We start from the raw sequence: 13,631 nt of genomic DNA on the forward strand, positions 1-13,631 counted from the left end.
GATGACTACATGCTGTATGATCCTGTTCACCAGGACTTCTGCAGATAACAGACCAGATGACTACATGCTGTATGGTCCTGTTCACCAGGACTTCTGCAGATAACAGACCAGATGACCACATGCTGTATGGTCCTGTTCACCAGGACTTCTGTAGATAACAGACCAGATGACTACATGCTGTATGATCCTGTTCACCAGGACTTCTGCAGATAACAGACCAGATGACCACATGCTGTATGATCCTGTTCACCAGGACTTCTGCAGATAACAGACCAGATGACCACATGCTGTATGGTCCTGTTCACCAGGACTTCTGTAGATAACAGACCAGATGACTACATGCTGTATGATCCTGTTCACCAGGACTTCTGTAGATAACAGACCAGATGACCACATGCTGTATGGTCCTGTTCACCAGGACTTCTGCAGATAACAGACCAGATGACTACATGCTGTATGGTCCTGTTCACCAGGACTTCTGCAGATAACAGACCAGATGACTACATGCTGTATGGTCCTGTTCACCAGGACTTCTGTAGATAACAGACCAGATGACTACATGCTGTATGATCCTGTTCACCAGGACTTCTGCAGATAACAGACCAGATGACTACATGCTGTATGATCCTGTTCACCAGGACTTCTGCAGATAACAGACCAGATGACTACATGCTGTATGGTCCTGTTCACCAGGACTTCTGCAGATAACAGACCAGATGACTACATGCTGTATGGTCCTGTTCACCAGGACTTCTGTAGATAACAGACCAGATGACTACATGCTGTATGATCCTGTTCACCAGGACTTCTGCAGATATCAGACCAGATGACCACATGCTGTATGATCCTGTTCACCAGGACTTCTGCAGATAACAGACCAGATGACTACATGCTGTATGGTCCTGTTCACCAGGACTTCTGTAGATAACAGACCAGATGACCACATGCTGTATGGTCCTGTTCACCAGGACTTCTGCAGATAACAGACCAGATGACTACATGCTGTATGATCCTGTTCACCAGGACTTCTGCAGATAACAGACCAGATGACTACATGCTGTATGGTCCTGTTCACCAGGACTTCTGCAGATAACAGACCAGATGACTACATGCTGTATGGTCCTGTTCACCAGGACTTCTGCAGATAACAGACCAGATGACTACATGCTGTATGGTCCTGTTCACCAGGACTTCTGCAGATAACAGACCAGATGACTACATGCTGTATGGTCCTGTTCACCAGGACTTCTGCAGATAACAGACCAGATGACTACATGCTGTATGGTCCTGTTCACCAGGACTTCTGCAGATATCAGACCAGATGACTACATGCTGTATGGTCCTGTTCACCAGGACTTCTGTAGATAACAGACCAGATGACTACATGCTGTATGGTCCTGTTCACCAGGACTTCTGTAGATATCAGACCAGATGACTACATGCTGTATGGTCCTGTTCACCAGGACTTCTGCAGATAACAGACCAGATGACTACATGCTGTATGGTCCTGTTCACCAGGACTTCTGCAGATATCAGACCAGATGACTACATGCTGTATGATCCTGTTCACCAGTGCAGAACTTCTGGCTGTGCAGAGATTTATCAACATGGCTCAGATGTACGATCCCAGCTTCTGCCTCTCTCTGCATGCTTGGTCACTTTGGTGATGTTAACATGGAAATGAACACTGCAGGTGTCGTCCTGACCGCCTTGTGTATCGCAAAGAAAACTATTCTCATGAATTATTCAGTTTAGAAATCTCCTTTCAGACCACATCGCTGATGAGACGATGTCTGCCTCCTCTAAACATCAGCTGGACAAACTGTGTTTTCTCTGGTCCCCTGTACTCAGCTCCATCACTTAGTGGGGGGGGGGACCTTGTTGCACCCTGAGGTTGGGAGATGGGGGGGGGGGGGGGGGGATCTCTGATGTCTGTGGTAGCCTCCTGGGTGGGGATCTTGGCTGCCCTGCTGCTGGCGGGGCTGTGTCTCCTGTCCTGGGGGGGCTTGGGTGGGTCAGCGGTTGGAGTTGCCTCGCGGCGGCGGGGTGAGGTCGCTGGAAGGGGGGGGGGATTGGCGGGTTGCCGTGCCGCTGCGGGGTGGACTGGGTGGGGGTCCCGAGCGCCGGTGCCCGGGGCTGTCCCCTGTCTCCCGTGGGGGGAGGGTCGGCGTGCACCGGGAGGGCTGGGCTGAACTTGCTGCTGTTGTGGTGGGGGGCCCGTGCCCTGGTGCTTGGTTGTGGCCCTGGGACCAAGGGAGAGGGTGGTCTCAGCATGGGGGGTAGGAGTGTGTGTATGGGGGAGTGTGAGGGTGTATTAGTGTGGGGGGGTAGGAGTGTGTGTATGGGGGAGTGTGAGGGTGTATTAGTGTGTGGGGGGGTAGGAGTGTGTGTATGGGGGAGTGTGAGGGTGTATTAGTGTGGGGGGGTAGGAGTGTGTGTATGGGGGAGTGTGAGGGTGTATTAGTGTGGGGGGGGGTAGGAGTGTGTGTATGGGGGAGTGTGAGGGTGTATTAGTGTGGGGGGGTAGGAGTGTGTGTATGGGGGAGTGTGAGGGTGTATTAGTGTGGGGGGGGGTAGGAGTGTGTGTATGGGGGAGTGTGAGGGTGTATTAGTGTGGGGGGGTAGGAGTGTGTGTATGGGGGAGTGTGAGGGTGTATTAGTGTGTGGGGGGGTAGGAGTGTGTGTATGGGGGAGTGTGAGGGTGTATTAGTGTGGGGGGGGTAGGAGTGTGTGTATGGGGGAGTGTGAGGGTGTATTAGTGTGTGGGGGGGTAGGAGTGTGTGTATGGGGGAGTGTGAGGGTGTATTAGTGTGGGGGGGGTAGGAGTGTGTGTATGGGGGAGTGTGAGGGTGTATTAGTGTGTGGGGGGGTAGGGGTGTGTGTATGGGGGAGTGTGAGGGTGTATTAGTGTGGGGGGGTAGGAGTGTGTGTATGGGGGAGTGTGAGGGTGTATTAGTGTGGGGGGGGTAGGAGTGTGTGTATGGGGGAGTGTGAGGGTGTATTAGTGTGTGGGGGGGTAGGAGTGTGTGTATGGGGGAGTGTGAGGGTGTATTAGTGTGGGGGGGGTAGGAGTGTGTGTATGGGGGAGTGTGAGGGTGTATTAGTGTGTGGGGGGGTAGGAGTGTGTGTATGGGGGAGTGTGAGGGTGTATTAGTGTGGGGGGGTAGGAGTGTGTGTATGGGGGAGTGTGAGGGTGTATTAGTGTGTGGGGGGGTAGGGGTGTGTGTATGGGGGAGTGTGAGGGTGTATTAGTGTGTGGGGGGGTAGGAGTGTGTGTATGGGGGAGTGTGAGGGTGTATTAGTGTGTGGGGGGGTAGGGGTGTGTGTATGGGGGAGTGTGAGGGTGTATTAGTGTGTGGGGGGGTAGGAGTGTGTGTATGGGGGAGTGTGAGGGTGTATTAGTGTGGGGGGGGTAGGAGTGTGTGTATGGGGGAGTGTGAGGGTGTATTAGTGTGTGGGGGGGTAGGAGTGTGTGTATGGGGGAGTGTGAGGGTGTATTAGTGTGGGGGGGGTAGGAGTGTGTGTATGGGGGAGTGTGAGGGTGTATTAGTGTGGGGGGGGTAGGAGTGTGTGTATGGGGGAGTGTGAGGGTGTATTAGTGTGTGGGGGGGTAGGAGTGTGTGTATGGGGGAGTGTGAGGGTGTATTAGTGTGGGGGGGGTAGGAGTGTGTGTATGGGGGAGTGTGAGGGTGTATTAGTGTGTGGGGGGGTAGGAGTGTGTGTATGGGGGAGTGTGAGGGTGTATTAGTGTGGGGGGGGTAGGAGTGTGTGTATGGGGGAGTGTGAGGGTGTATTAGTGTGTGGGGGGGTAGGAGTGTGTGTATGGGGGAGTGTGAGGGTGTATTAGTGTGGGGGGGGTAGGAGTGTGTGTATGGGGGAGTGTGAGGGTGTATTAGTGTGTGGGGGGGTAGGAGTGTGTGTATGGGGGAGTGTGAGGGTGTATTAGTGTGTGGGGGGGTAGGAGTGTGTGTATGGGGGAGTGTGAGGGTGTATTAGTGTGGGGGGGGGTAGGAGTGTGTGTATGGGGGAGTGTGAGGGTGTATTAGTGTGGGGGGGGTAGGAGTGTGTGTATGGGGGAGTGTGAGGGTGTATTAGTGTGGGGGGGGGTAGGAGTGTGTGTATGGGGGAGTGTGAGGGTGTATTAGTGTGTGGGGGGGGTAGGGGTGTGTGTATGGGGGAGTGTGAGGGTGTATTAGTGTGGGGGGGGTAGGAGTGTGTGTATGGGGGAGTGTGAGGGTGTATTAGTGTGTGGGGGGGGTAGGAGTGTGTGTATGGGGGAGTGTGAGGGTGTATTAGTGTGGGGGGGGTAGGAGTGTGTATGGGGGAGTGTGAGGGTGTATTAGTGTGTGGGGGGGTAGGAGTGTGTGTATGGGGGAGTGTGAGGGTGTATTAGTGTGGGGGGGGGGTAGGAGTGTGTGTATGGGGGAGTGTGAGGGTGTATTAGTGTGTGGGGGGGGTAGGAGTGTGTGTATGGGGTATGGGGAGTGTGAGGGTGTATTAGTGTGGGGGGGGTAGGAGTGTGTGTATGGGGGAGTGTGAGGGTGTATTAGTGTGGGGGGGGTAGGAGTGTGTGTATGGGGGAGTGTGAGGGTGTATTAGTGTGGGGGGGGTAGGAGTGTGTGTATGGGGGAGTGTGAGGGTGTATTAGTGTGGGGGGGGTAGGAGTGTGTGTATGGGGGAGTGTGAGGGTGTATTAGTGTGGGGGGGGTAGGAGTGTGTGTATGGGGGAGTGTGAGGGTGTATTAGTGTGTGGGGGGGTAGGAGTGTGTGTATGGGGGAGTGTGAGGGTGTATTAGTGTGGGGGGGGTAGGAGTGTGTGTATGGGGGAGTGTGAGGGTGTATTAGTGTGTGGGGGGGTAGGAGTGTGTGTATGGGGGAGTGTGAGGGTGTATTAGTGTGGGGGGGGTAGGAGTGTGTGTATGGGGGAGTGTGAGGGTGTATTAGTGTGGGGGGGGTAGGAGTGTGTGTATGGGGGAGTGTGAGGGTGTATTAGTGTGGGGGGGGTAGGAGTGTGTGTATGGGGGAGTGTGAGGGTGTATTAGTGTGGGGGGGTAGGAGTGTGTGTATGGGGGAGTGTGAGGGTGTATTAGTGTGGGGGGGGTAGGAGTGTGTGTATGGGGGAGTGTGAGGGTGTATTAGTGTGGGGGGGGGTAGGAGTGTGTGTATGGGGGAGTGTGAGGGTGTATTAGTGTGGGGGGGGTAGGAGTGTGTGTATGGGGGAGTGTGAGGGTGTATTAGTGTGGGGGGGGGTAGGAGTGTGTGTATGGGGGAGTGTGAGGGTGTATTAGTGTGGGGGGGTAGGAGTGTGTGTATGGGGGAGTGTGAGGGTGTATTAGTGTGGGGGGGGTAGGAGTGTGTGTATGGGGGAGTGTGAGGGTGTATTAGTGTGGGGGGGTAGGAGTGTGTGTATGGGGGAGTGTGAGGGTGTATTAGTGTGGGGGGGGTAGGAGTGTGTGTATGGGGGAGTGTGAGGGTGTATTAGTGTGGGGGGGGTAGGAGGTGTGTGTATGGGGGAGTGTGAGGGTGTATTAGTAGTGTGGGGGGGGGTAGGAGTGTGTGTATGGGGGAGTGTGAGGGTGTATTAGTGTGGGGGGGGTAGGAGTGTGTGTATGGGGGAGTGTGAGGGTGTATTAGTGTGGGGGGGGTAGGAGTGTGTGTATGGGGGAGTGTGAGGGTGTATTTAGTGTGGGGGGGTAGGAGTGTGTGTATGGGGGAGTGTGAGGGTGTATTAGTGTGGGGGGGTAGGAGTGTGTGTATGGGGGAGTGTGAGGGTGTATTAGTGTGGGGGGGTAGGAGTGTGTGTATGGGGGAGTGTGAGGGTGTATTAGTGTGGGGGGGGTAGGAGTGTGTGTATGGGGGAGTGTGAGGGTGTATTAGTGTGGGGGGGGGTAGGAGTGTGTGTATGGGGGAGTGTGAGGGTGTATTAGTGTGGGGGGGGTAGGAGTGTGTGTATGGGGGAGTGTGAGGGTGTATTAGTGTGTGGGGGGGGTAGGAGTGTGTGTATGGGGGAGTGTGAGGGTGTATTAGTGTGGGGGGGGTAGGAGTGTGTGTATGGGGGAGTGTGAGGGTGTATTAGTGTGGGGGGGTAGGAGTGTGTGTATGGGGGAGTGTGAGGGGTATTAGTGTGGGGGGGGTAGGAGTGTGTGTATGGGGGAGTGTGAGGGTGTATTAGTGTGTGGGGGGGGTAGGAGTGTGTGTATGGGGGAGTGTGAGGGTGTATTAGTGTGGGGGGGGGGTAGGAGTGTGTGTATGGGGGAGTGTGAGGGTGTATTAGTGTGGGGGGGGGTGTGGGTGTGTGTGGGAGTGTGAGGGTGTATTAGTGTGGGGGGGGTAGGAGTGTGTGTATGGGGGAGTGTGAGGGTGTATTAGTGTGGGGGGTAGGAGTGTGTGTATGGGGGAGTGTGAGGGTGTATTAGTGTGGGGGGGTAGGAGTGTGTGTATGGGGGAGTGTGAGGGTGTATTAGTGTGGGGGGGGTAGGAGTGTGTGTATGGGGGAGTGTGAGGGTGTATTAGTGTGGGGGGGTAGGAGTGTGTGTATGGGGGAGTGTGAGGGTGTATTAGTGTGGGGGGGTAGGAGTGTGTGTATGGGGGAGTGTGAGGGTGTATTAGTGTGTGGGGGGGTAGGAGTGTGTGTATGGGGGAGTGTGAGGGTGTATTAGTGTGTGGGGGGGTAGGAGTGTGTGTATGGGGGAGTGTGAGGGTGTATTAGTGTGGGGGGGGTAGGAGTGTGTGTATGGGGGAGTGTGAGGGTGTATTAGTGTGGGGGGGTAGGAGTGTGTGTATGGGGGAGTGTGAGGGTGTATTTGTGTGGGGGGGGGGGGGTAGGAGTGTGTGTATGGGGGAGTGTGAGGGTGTATTAGTGTGGGGGGGTAGGAGTGTGTGTATGGGGGAGTGTGAGGGTGTATTAGTGTGTGGGGGGGTAGGAGTGTGTGTATGGGGGAGTGTGAGGGTGTATTAGTGTGGGGGGGGGTAGGAGTGTGTGTATGGGGGAGTGTGAGGGTGTATTAGTGTGGGGGGGGGGGTAGGAGTGTGTGTATGGGGGAGTGTGAGGGTGTATTAGTGTGGGGGGGGGTAGGAGTGTGTGTATGGGGGAGTGTGAGGGTGTATTAGTGTGGGGGGGTAGGAGTGTGTGTATGGGGGAGTGTGAGGGTGTATTAGTGTGTGGGGGGGGGTAGGAGTGTGTGTATGGGGGAGTGTGAGGGTGTATTAGTGTGGGGGGGGTAGGAGTGTGTGTATGGGGGAGTGTGAGGGTGTATTAGTGTGGGGGGGGGGGTAGGAGTGTGTGTATGGGGGAGTGTGAGGGTGTATTAGTGTGGGGGGGGGTAGGAGTGTGTGTATGGGGGAGTGTCAGGGTGTATTAGTGTGGGGGGGGGGGTAGGAGTGTGTGTATGGGGGAGTGTGAGGGTGTATTAGTGTGGGGGGGGTAGGGGTGTGTGTATGGGGGAGTGTGAGGGTGTATTAGTGTGGGGGGGGGTAGGAGTGTGTGTATGGGGGAGTGTCAGGGTGTATTAGTGTGGGGGGGGGGTAGGAGTGTGTGTATGGGGGAGTGTGAGGGTGTATTAGTGTGGGGGGGTAGGGGTGTGTGTATGGGGGAGTGTGAGGGTGTATTAGTGTGGGGGGGGTAGGGGTGTGTGTATGGGGGAGTGTGAGGGTGTATTAGTGTGGGGGGGGTAGGAGTGTGTGTATGGGGGAGTGTGAGGGTGTATTAGTGTGGGGGGGTAGGAGTGTGTGTATGGGGGAGTGTGAGGGTGTATTAGTGTGGGGGGGTAGGAGTGTGTGTATGGGGGAGTGTGAGGGTGTATTAGTGTGGGGGGGGTAGGAGTGTGTGTATGGGGGAGTGTGAGGGTGTATTAGTGTGGGGGGGTAGGAGTGTGTGTATGGGGGAGTGTGAGGGTGTATTAGTGTGTGGGGGGGTAGGAGTGTGTGTATGGGGGAGTGTGAGGGTGTATTAGTGTGTGGGGGGGTAGGAGTGTGTGTATGGGGGAGTGTGAGGGTGTATTAGTGTGGGGGGGGTAGGAGTGTGTGTATGGGGGAGTGTGAGGGTTTATTAGTGTGGGGGGGGGTAGGGGTGTGTGTATGGGGGAGTGTGAGGGTGTATTAGTGTGGGGGGGGTAGGAGTGTGTGTATGGGGGAGTGTGAGGGTGTATTAGTGTGGGGGGGGTAGGAGTGTGTGTATGGGGGAGTGTGAGGGTGTATTAGTGTGGGGGGGGTAGGGGTGTGTGTATGGGGGAGTGTGAGGGTGTATTAGTGTGGGGGGGGTAGGAGTGTGTGTATGGGGGCTTTGTTCTGGGGTCTCCGTCCGCCTCTCCTTCCCTGCCTTCCCGCCCCCTTTGCGTGTGGTTGGTACCGCCGGTGGCGGCTCCCTGGTCTGGCTTGCTGGGAGCTCTGGTTGTTAGGGCGGCTACCCCGGTTTGTCCTGGTCCTTCCAGGCCCCGGAGATGGGGGGCGTGCCTAGTGCCGCTGGCGGCCCATCTTCTGGAGGAAGAACCCACTTCCCTCTGGACAAAAATCCCCGGTCCCTTCTCCTTCCCCGCTCTCCATCACACACAGGTAGGGCGTTGGGCGGTGTGCACGGTGCGCGGGTGGTGAGAAAGGCCATCTAGGTGGTCCTGATCACTGCACCCAGTATCTGCTCACCTCTTAGTTTTAATCACATTTAGTCACCACAACACAAAACACTGACGACTCATGGTCAAGTTTTGGGGGGCGGGACATGCAGTGTACGGTGGGTGGGGCCGCTTAGGCGGTTCCTCCCCCGACACGGTGCGATTACCCCGCTTAATTTTAATTGCAATTAACAGACTTCACAATCATTCATTGGTGGGGAGGGAGGGGCATCGGGGTCCTATCATGCCCCCCATTTCCGGGTACTTGCCGGAGGGGTTCGGGCGGGGGGGAAGGGGGTGGTGTCCGACAGACCTGGGCCCCCGGCTGGCTTGGCTGGGAGTGGGCGCTGCTGGCCCTGAGGGGGTGCTGGTCGGCTGCATCTGTGGGGGATGGGGGGGGGGGGCACTGGGGGTGGTGGGCGGTGGCCATGGGGGCCTTTGTCGGGGCCTGCCTGCCCTCTGTCCCCATGGGGCGTCGCACTCGGGGCATGTTGGGAAGGAGAGAGGAGGGCGACTGTGAGCGAACGGGTGAAGTTGTGTGTGTTTATGGGTGGGGGGGGGGGGGGGGGGGTGCCGGGGAGGGGAGAAATAAGGGGGAAATAATTCAGGTAAGTGGGTGGGCAATGGGACGCAGATGAGGATGGGTGGGGTTAGGGAAGGGGCGTGTTAGGGGGGACACAATGAGATGGATGTGTGTATGATGTAGTGTGTAAAAGGAATATGAGGCCAGATGGAAGGGGCGTTGGGGGGGTGTATGTGTGTAGAGTGGAGTATGTGATGGGGGGTGTGTGTAGAGTGGAGTATGTGATGGGGGGTGTGTGGGTGTAGAGTGGAGTATGTGATGGGGGGGGTGTATGTGTGTAGAGTGGAGTATGTGATGGGGGGGGTGTGGGTGTGTAGAGTGGAGTATGTGATGGGGGGGGTGTATGTGTGTAGAGTGGAGTATGTGATGGGGGGTGTGTATGTGTGTAGAGTGGAGTATGTGATGGGGGTGTGTATGTGTGTAGAGTGGAGTATGTGATGGGGGGTGTGTATGTGTGTAGAGTGGAGTATGTGATGGGGGTGTGTATGTGTGTAGAGTGGAGTATGTGATGGGGGGGTGTGGGTGTGTAGAGTGGAGTATGTGATGGTGGTGTGTATGTGTGTAGAGTGGAGTATGTGATGGGGGTGTGTATGTGTGTAGAGTGGAGTATGTGATGGGGGGTGTGGGTGTGTAGAGTGGAGTATGTGATGGGGGGTGTGTGGGTGTGTAGAGTGGAGTATGTGATGGGGGTGTGTGGGTGTGTAGAGTGGAGTATGTGATGGGGGGTGTGTATGTGTGTAGAGTGGAGTATGTGATGGGGGGGTGTGGGTGTGTAGAGTGGAGTATGTGATGGGGGTGTGTGGGTGTGTAGAGTGGAGTATGTGATGGGGGGTGTGTATGTGTGTAGAGTGGAGTATGTGATGGGGGGTGTGTATGTGTGTAGAGTGGAGTATGTGATGGGGGGTGTGTATGTGTGTAGAGTGGAGTATGTGATGGGGGGGTGTATGTGTGTAGAGTGGAGTATGTGATGGGGGGGTGTGTATGTGTGTAGAGTGGAGTATGTGATGGGGGGGTGTATGTGTGTAGAGTGGAGTATGTGATGGGGGGGTGTGTATGTGTGTAGAGTGGAGTATGTGATGGGAGGGTGTATGTGTGTAGAGTGGAGTATGTGATGGGGGGGTGTGTATGTGTGTAGAGTGGAGTATGTGATGGGGGGGTGTGTATGTGTGTAGAGTGGAGTATGTGATGGGGGGGTGTATGTGTGTAGAGTGGAGTATGTGATGGGGGGGGGTGTATGTGTGTAGAGTGGAGTATGTGATGGGGGGGTGTGTATGTGTGTAGAGTGGAGTATGTGATGGGAGGGTGTATGTGTGTAGAGTGGAGTATGTGATGGGGGGGTGTGTATGTGTGTAGAGTGGAGTATGTGATGGGGGGTGTGTGGGTGTATAGAGGTGGAGCGAGGTGGAGGGATGGGGTCGGAGTGTGGGCATGTATAGGGGGCCAGTGTATAAGGGGAACGGGGGTAAAGCAGAAGTGTGTGTGGATGGGGGCTGAGTAGGGGGCGTGTGATGAGTGTGAGGGTGTGTCGAGGGGAGCGTGTGAGGTGGGGTGTTATGGGGTGTGTGTGTGAATGGGGAGGGGGGCAGAGGAGCGAGATGGGGTGTCTGTAAGCAACAGGATAGTGTATGGATGTGTGTATAAATAAGTGGGTGTGTATGTGTGCTTATATACACACATATGTCTGTAGGTTGTTCTCTTTTTCAATCTTTTTTTTCCTTTCTTTCTACAAGGTGTTTTCTGTTTTCTCTTCTTTTCAATTCTCTTTCTGTCCCTCTTCTGTCCTCTCCGGTCCGGTCCAGCAGTACACACGTTGTAATACAAACGATTATGCAAAATAAATAGAAAAATAAAATTAAAATCCAGAATATCAGGGGGAGCATTATATCTATGATGCTTCCCAGCAGAATTCAGCATCCAGAAAATCCATTTTGCCTTCTTAAATGCTGGACAAGACAAGAAAAAAAAAGTAATGCAGACTCTGCGCCGGTCTGTCGTGGTGAAGAAGGAGCTGAGCCAGAAGGTGAAGCTCTCGATTTACCAGTCGATCTACGTTCCTACCCTCACCTATGGTCATGAGCTGTGGGTCGTGACCGAAAGAAGGAGATCTCGTATACAGGCGGCTGAAATGAGTTTCCTCCGCAGGGTGGCCGGGCTCTCCCTTAGAGATAGGGTGAGGAGCTCGGTCATCTGGGAGGAGATCAGAGTAGAGCCGCTGCTCCTCCGCATCGAGAGGAACCAGTTGAGGTGGCTCGGGCATCTGGTCAGGATGCCTCCTGGACCTCCCTGGTGAGGTGTTCCAGGCACGTCCCTCTGGGAGGAGACCCCGGGGAAGACCCAGGACACACTGGAGGGATTATATCTCTCAGCTGGCCTGGGAACGCCTCGGGATCCCCCCGCAGAGTTGGCAAATGTGGCTGGGGAGAGGGAAGTCTGGGCTTCCCTGCTTAGGCTGCTGCCCCCGCGACCCGACCCTGGATAGACGGCATGAAGATGAAGATAGTACACGTGTAATTGGCATGTGTAATGAGTGAGAACTTTATTTTGAGTTTAACCCCTTAACAGCCACCCCCCAAAATGCCAAACACACCTGAAAAAGACATACCGTAATTAAATTAGATGCTGTTCTTGAACCCTTTGGAGTAGATTCAAAAGCATGGTCTCTTTATAAAGAAAACACTCTACAGTTTTACCCTGAGCTTTCAGATGGATTGTAACTGCAAGCAGCATAAAGTTATTGAAGTTGGAACACAAGGAAATTTCAGGTTTTTTTCAGTTGTCTGAGTTTCTCTTCTACTGTGTCAACATGCTGCTCATGGAGAGATGGAGATATGGACTGGAAAATCAGATGGAGCTGTAGCCTGAAGCCTTTCCTATGACCAGTTAAAATCTGGTGACAATAACAGCCACAATTATTATTCTATGAGGGCTTTACTGTAAGTATGTTCATGCGCTCCTCAAATAAGTACTCCAACTTCAATAAGCTCTAACTCCAGAACACTTCAACATACAGTCATCAATGAGACTCTAATGAAAGGTGGCATCAAGAGGAATCTTGTTATATATTCATATATATTATCAGTATTATTGAAATTCACCAGGTGATGCATAAACACACTAAAAGCTTATTTTTTCTACGGTGCATTATAATAAAAGAGTCAGAATAAGTTTTAAGGTCATCATTTTTATATATGTAAACAATATAATGTTATGTAAACAAAATGTAATAATAAAAACACCAGAACACAATACAATTTACATATTTACATTAGATTTGAACTATTGTCTGATAAAGAGTGTTTGTAAAAGTAAAGTAAAAAGCAGGAGAGCAGAATATGTAGCTGTTATGATGAGCAGGGGTCCTGGTGGTCTGAAGGGCAGGAATGTAGTCTTCCTCTGGAAGGAGCTGGTCCTTCTTCATCTGAAGAGCTGCTGGGTTTCCATCACAATCACATGACAGACTAATAAAGACAAACAAGAAGTTTTTATCCCACATTAGTCCTGCGACTGTAATAAGTGTATGTTCTAACAGACACGCATCGCTGCACGCATGCACACACAGAGTATGGAAGCGGTCCACACACACGCAGATAAATCAGCAGCAGCTTATTTTCTTTCTATTTATGAACAAATGTTTCCAACTGGAGGGAAATAGAGGTGTTGAACCGCTGCGTCTCTTTCATCGCTGCTCTTTCTGCTTCACGCACACTCGGACTGAACGACATGGCTGTCTCATGTAGGCTACTATATCATTCACAAATGGAGCCAGTTTGTGCTCGGTGCCTCCCATCTCCACCCCTTGATGGTCTGGTCCCGCCTCATTGCCTGAGCAAGTGGCTCGATAAGATATCAAAAAGTGTTGGAGATAGACACCATCCCTGTCTTGTTGACCTCTCTAATTTAATCCGACCAGTCAGATTCACCTTCACTCTTGTTGTCGGCTCTTCATACAGTGATTGAATACTTTTGACAGAGTCCTCATTAAAACCAAACTTTCTTAAAACCTGATACAGGTAAGTCCATCTCCCACTGTCCAAAGCTTCTCGGCGTCCATACTCACTAATAGAACACTCTCATTCTTCTTTTTGGCCTCTACTATGTGTAATGTTTTCCTTATGTTATCCTGTGTCCTCTTATAAAACCTGTCTGCTCCTCCTCTATAATTTCAGGCTTAAATGCCTCAAATCTTTTAGAGATTATGGATGTATACATTAGGTGGTAGCTACTGCACAGCTCCTTACCCTTGCCTTCTTTAGGGATTATAGAGATTATTATCTTTCCAGGATGGAGGAATTTTTCCTTCCTTCATGTTTAAATGAAGCCAACATGAGTGGACTTAGCTAGTTTTTAAATACCTTATAAAATTCCAATGGGAACCCGTCGCTACCTGCTGATTTGTTATATTTTGTTCTACTTATCTCATCTAGCATCTGTTTTTCTGTGAT

Source organism: Telmatherina bonti (assembly GCF_933228915.1).
Source record: "Telmatherina bonti genome assembly, chromosome: 22".
NCBI classification, from domain to species: Eukaryota; Metazoa; Chordata; class Actinopteri; order Atheriniformes; family Telmatherinidae; genus Telmatherina; species Telmatherina bonti.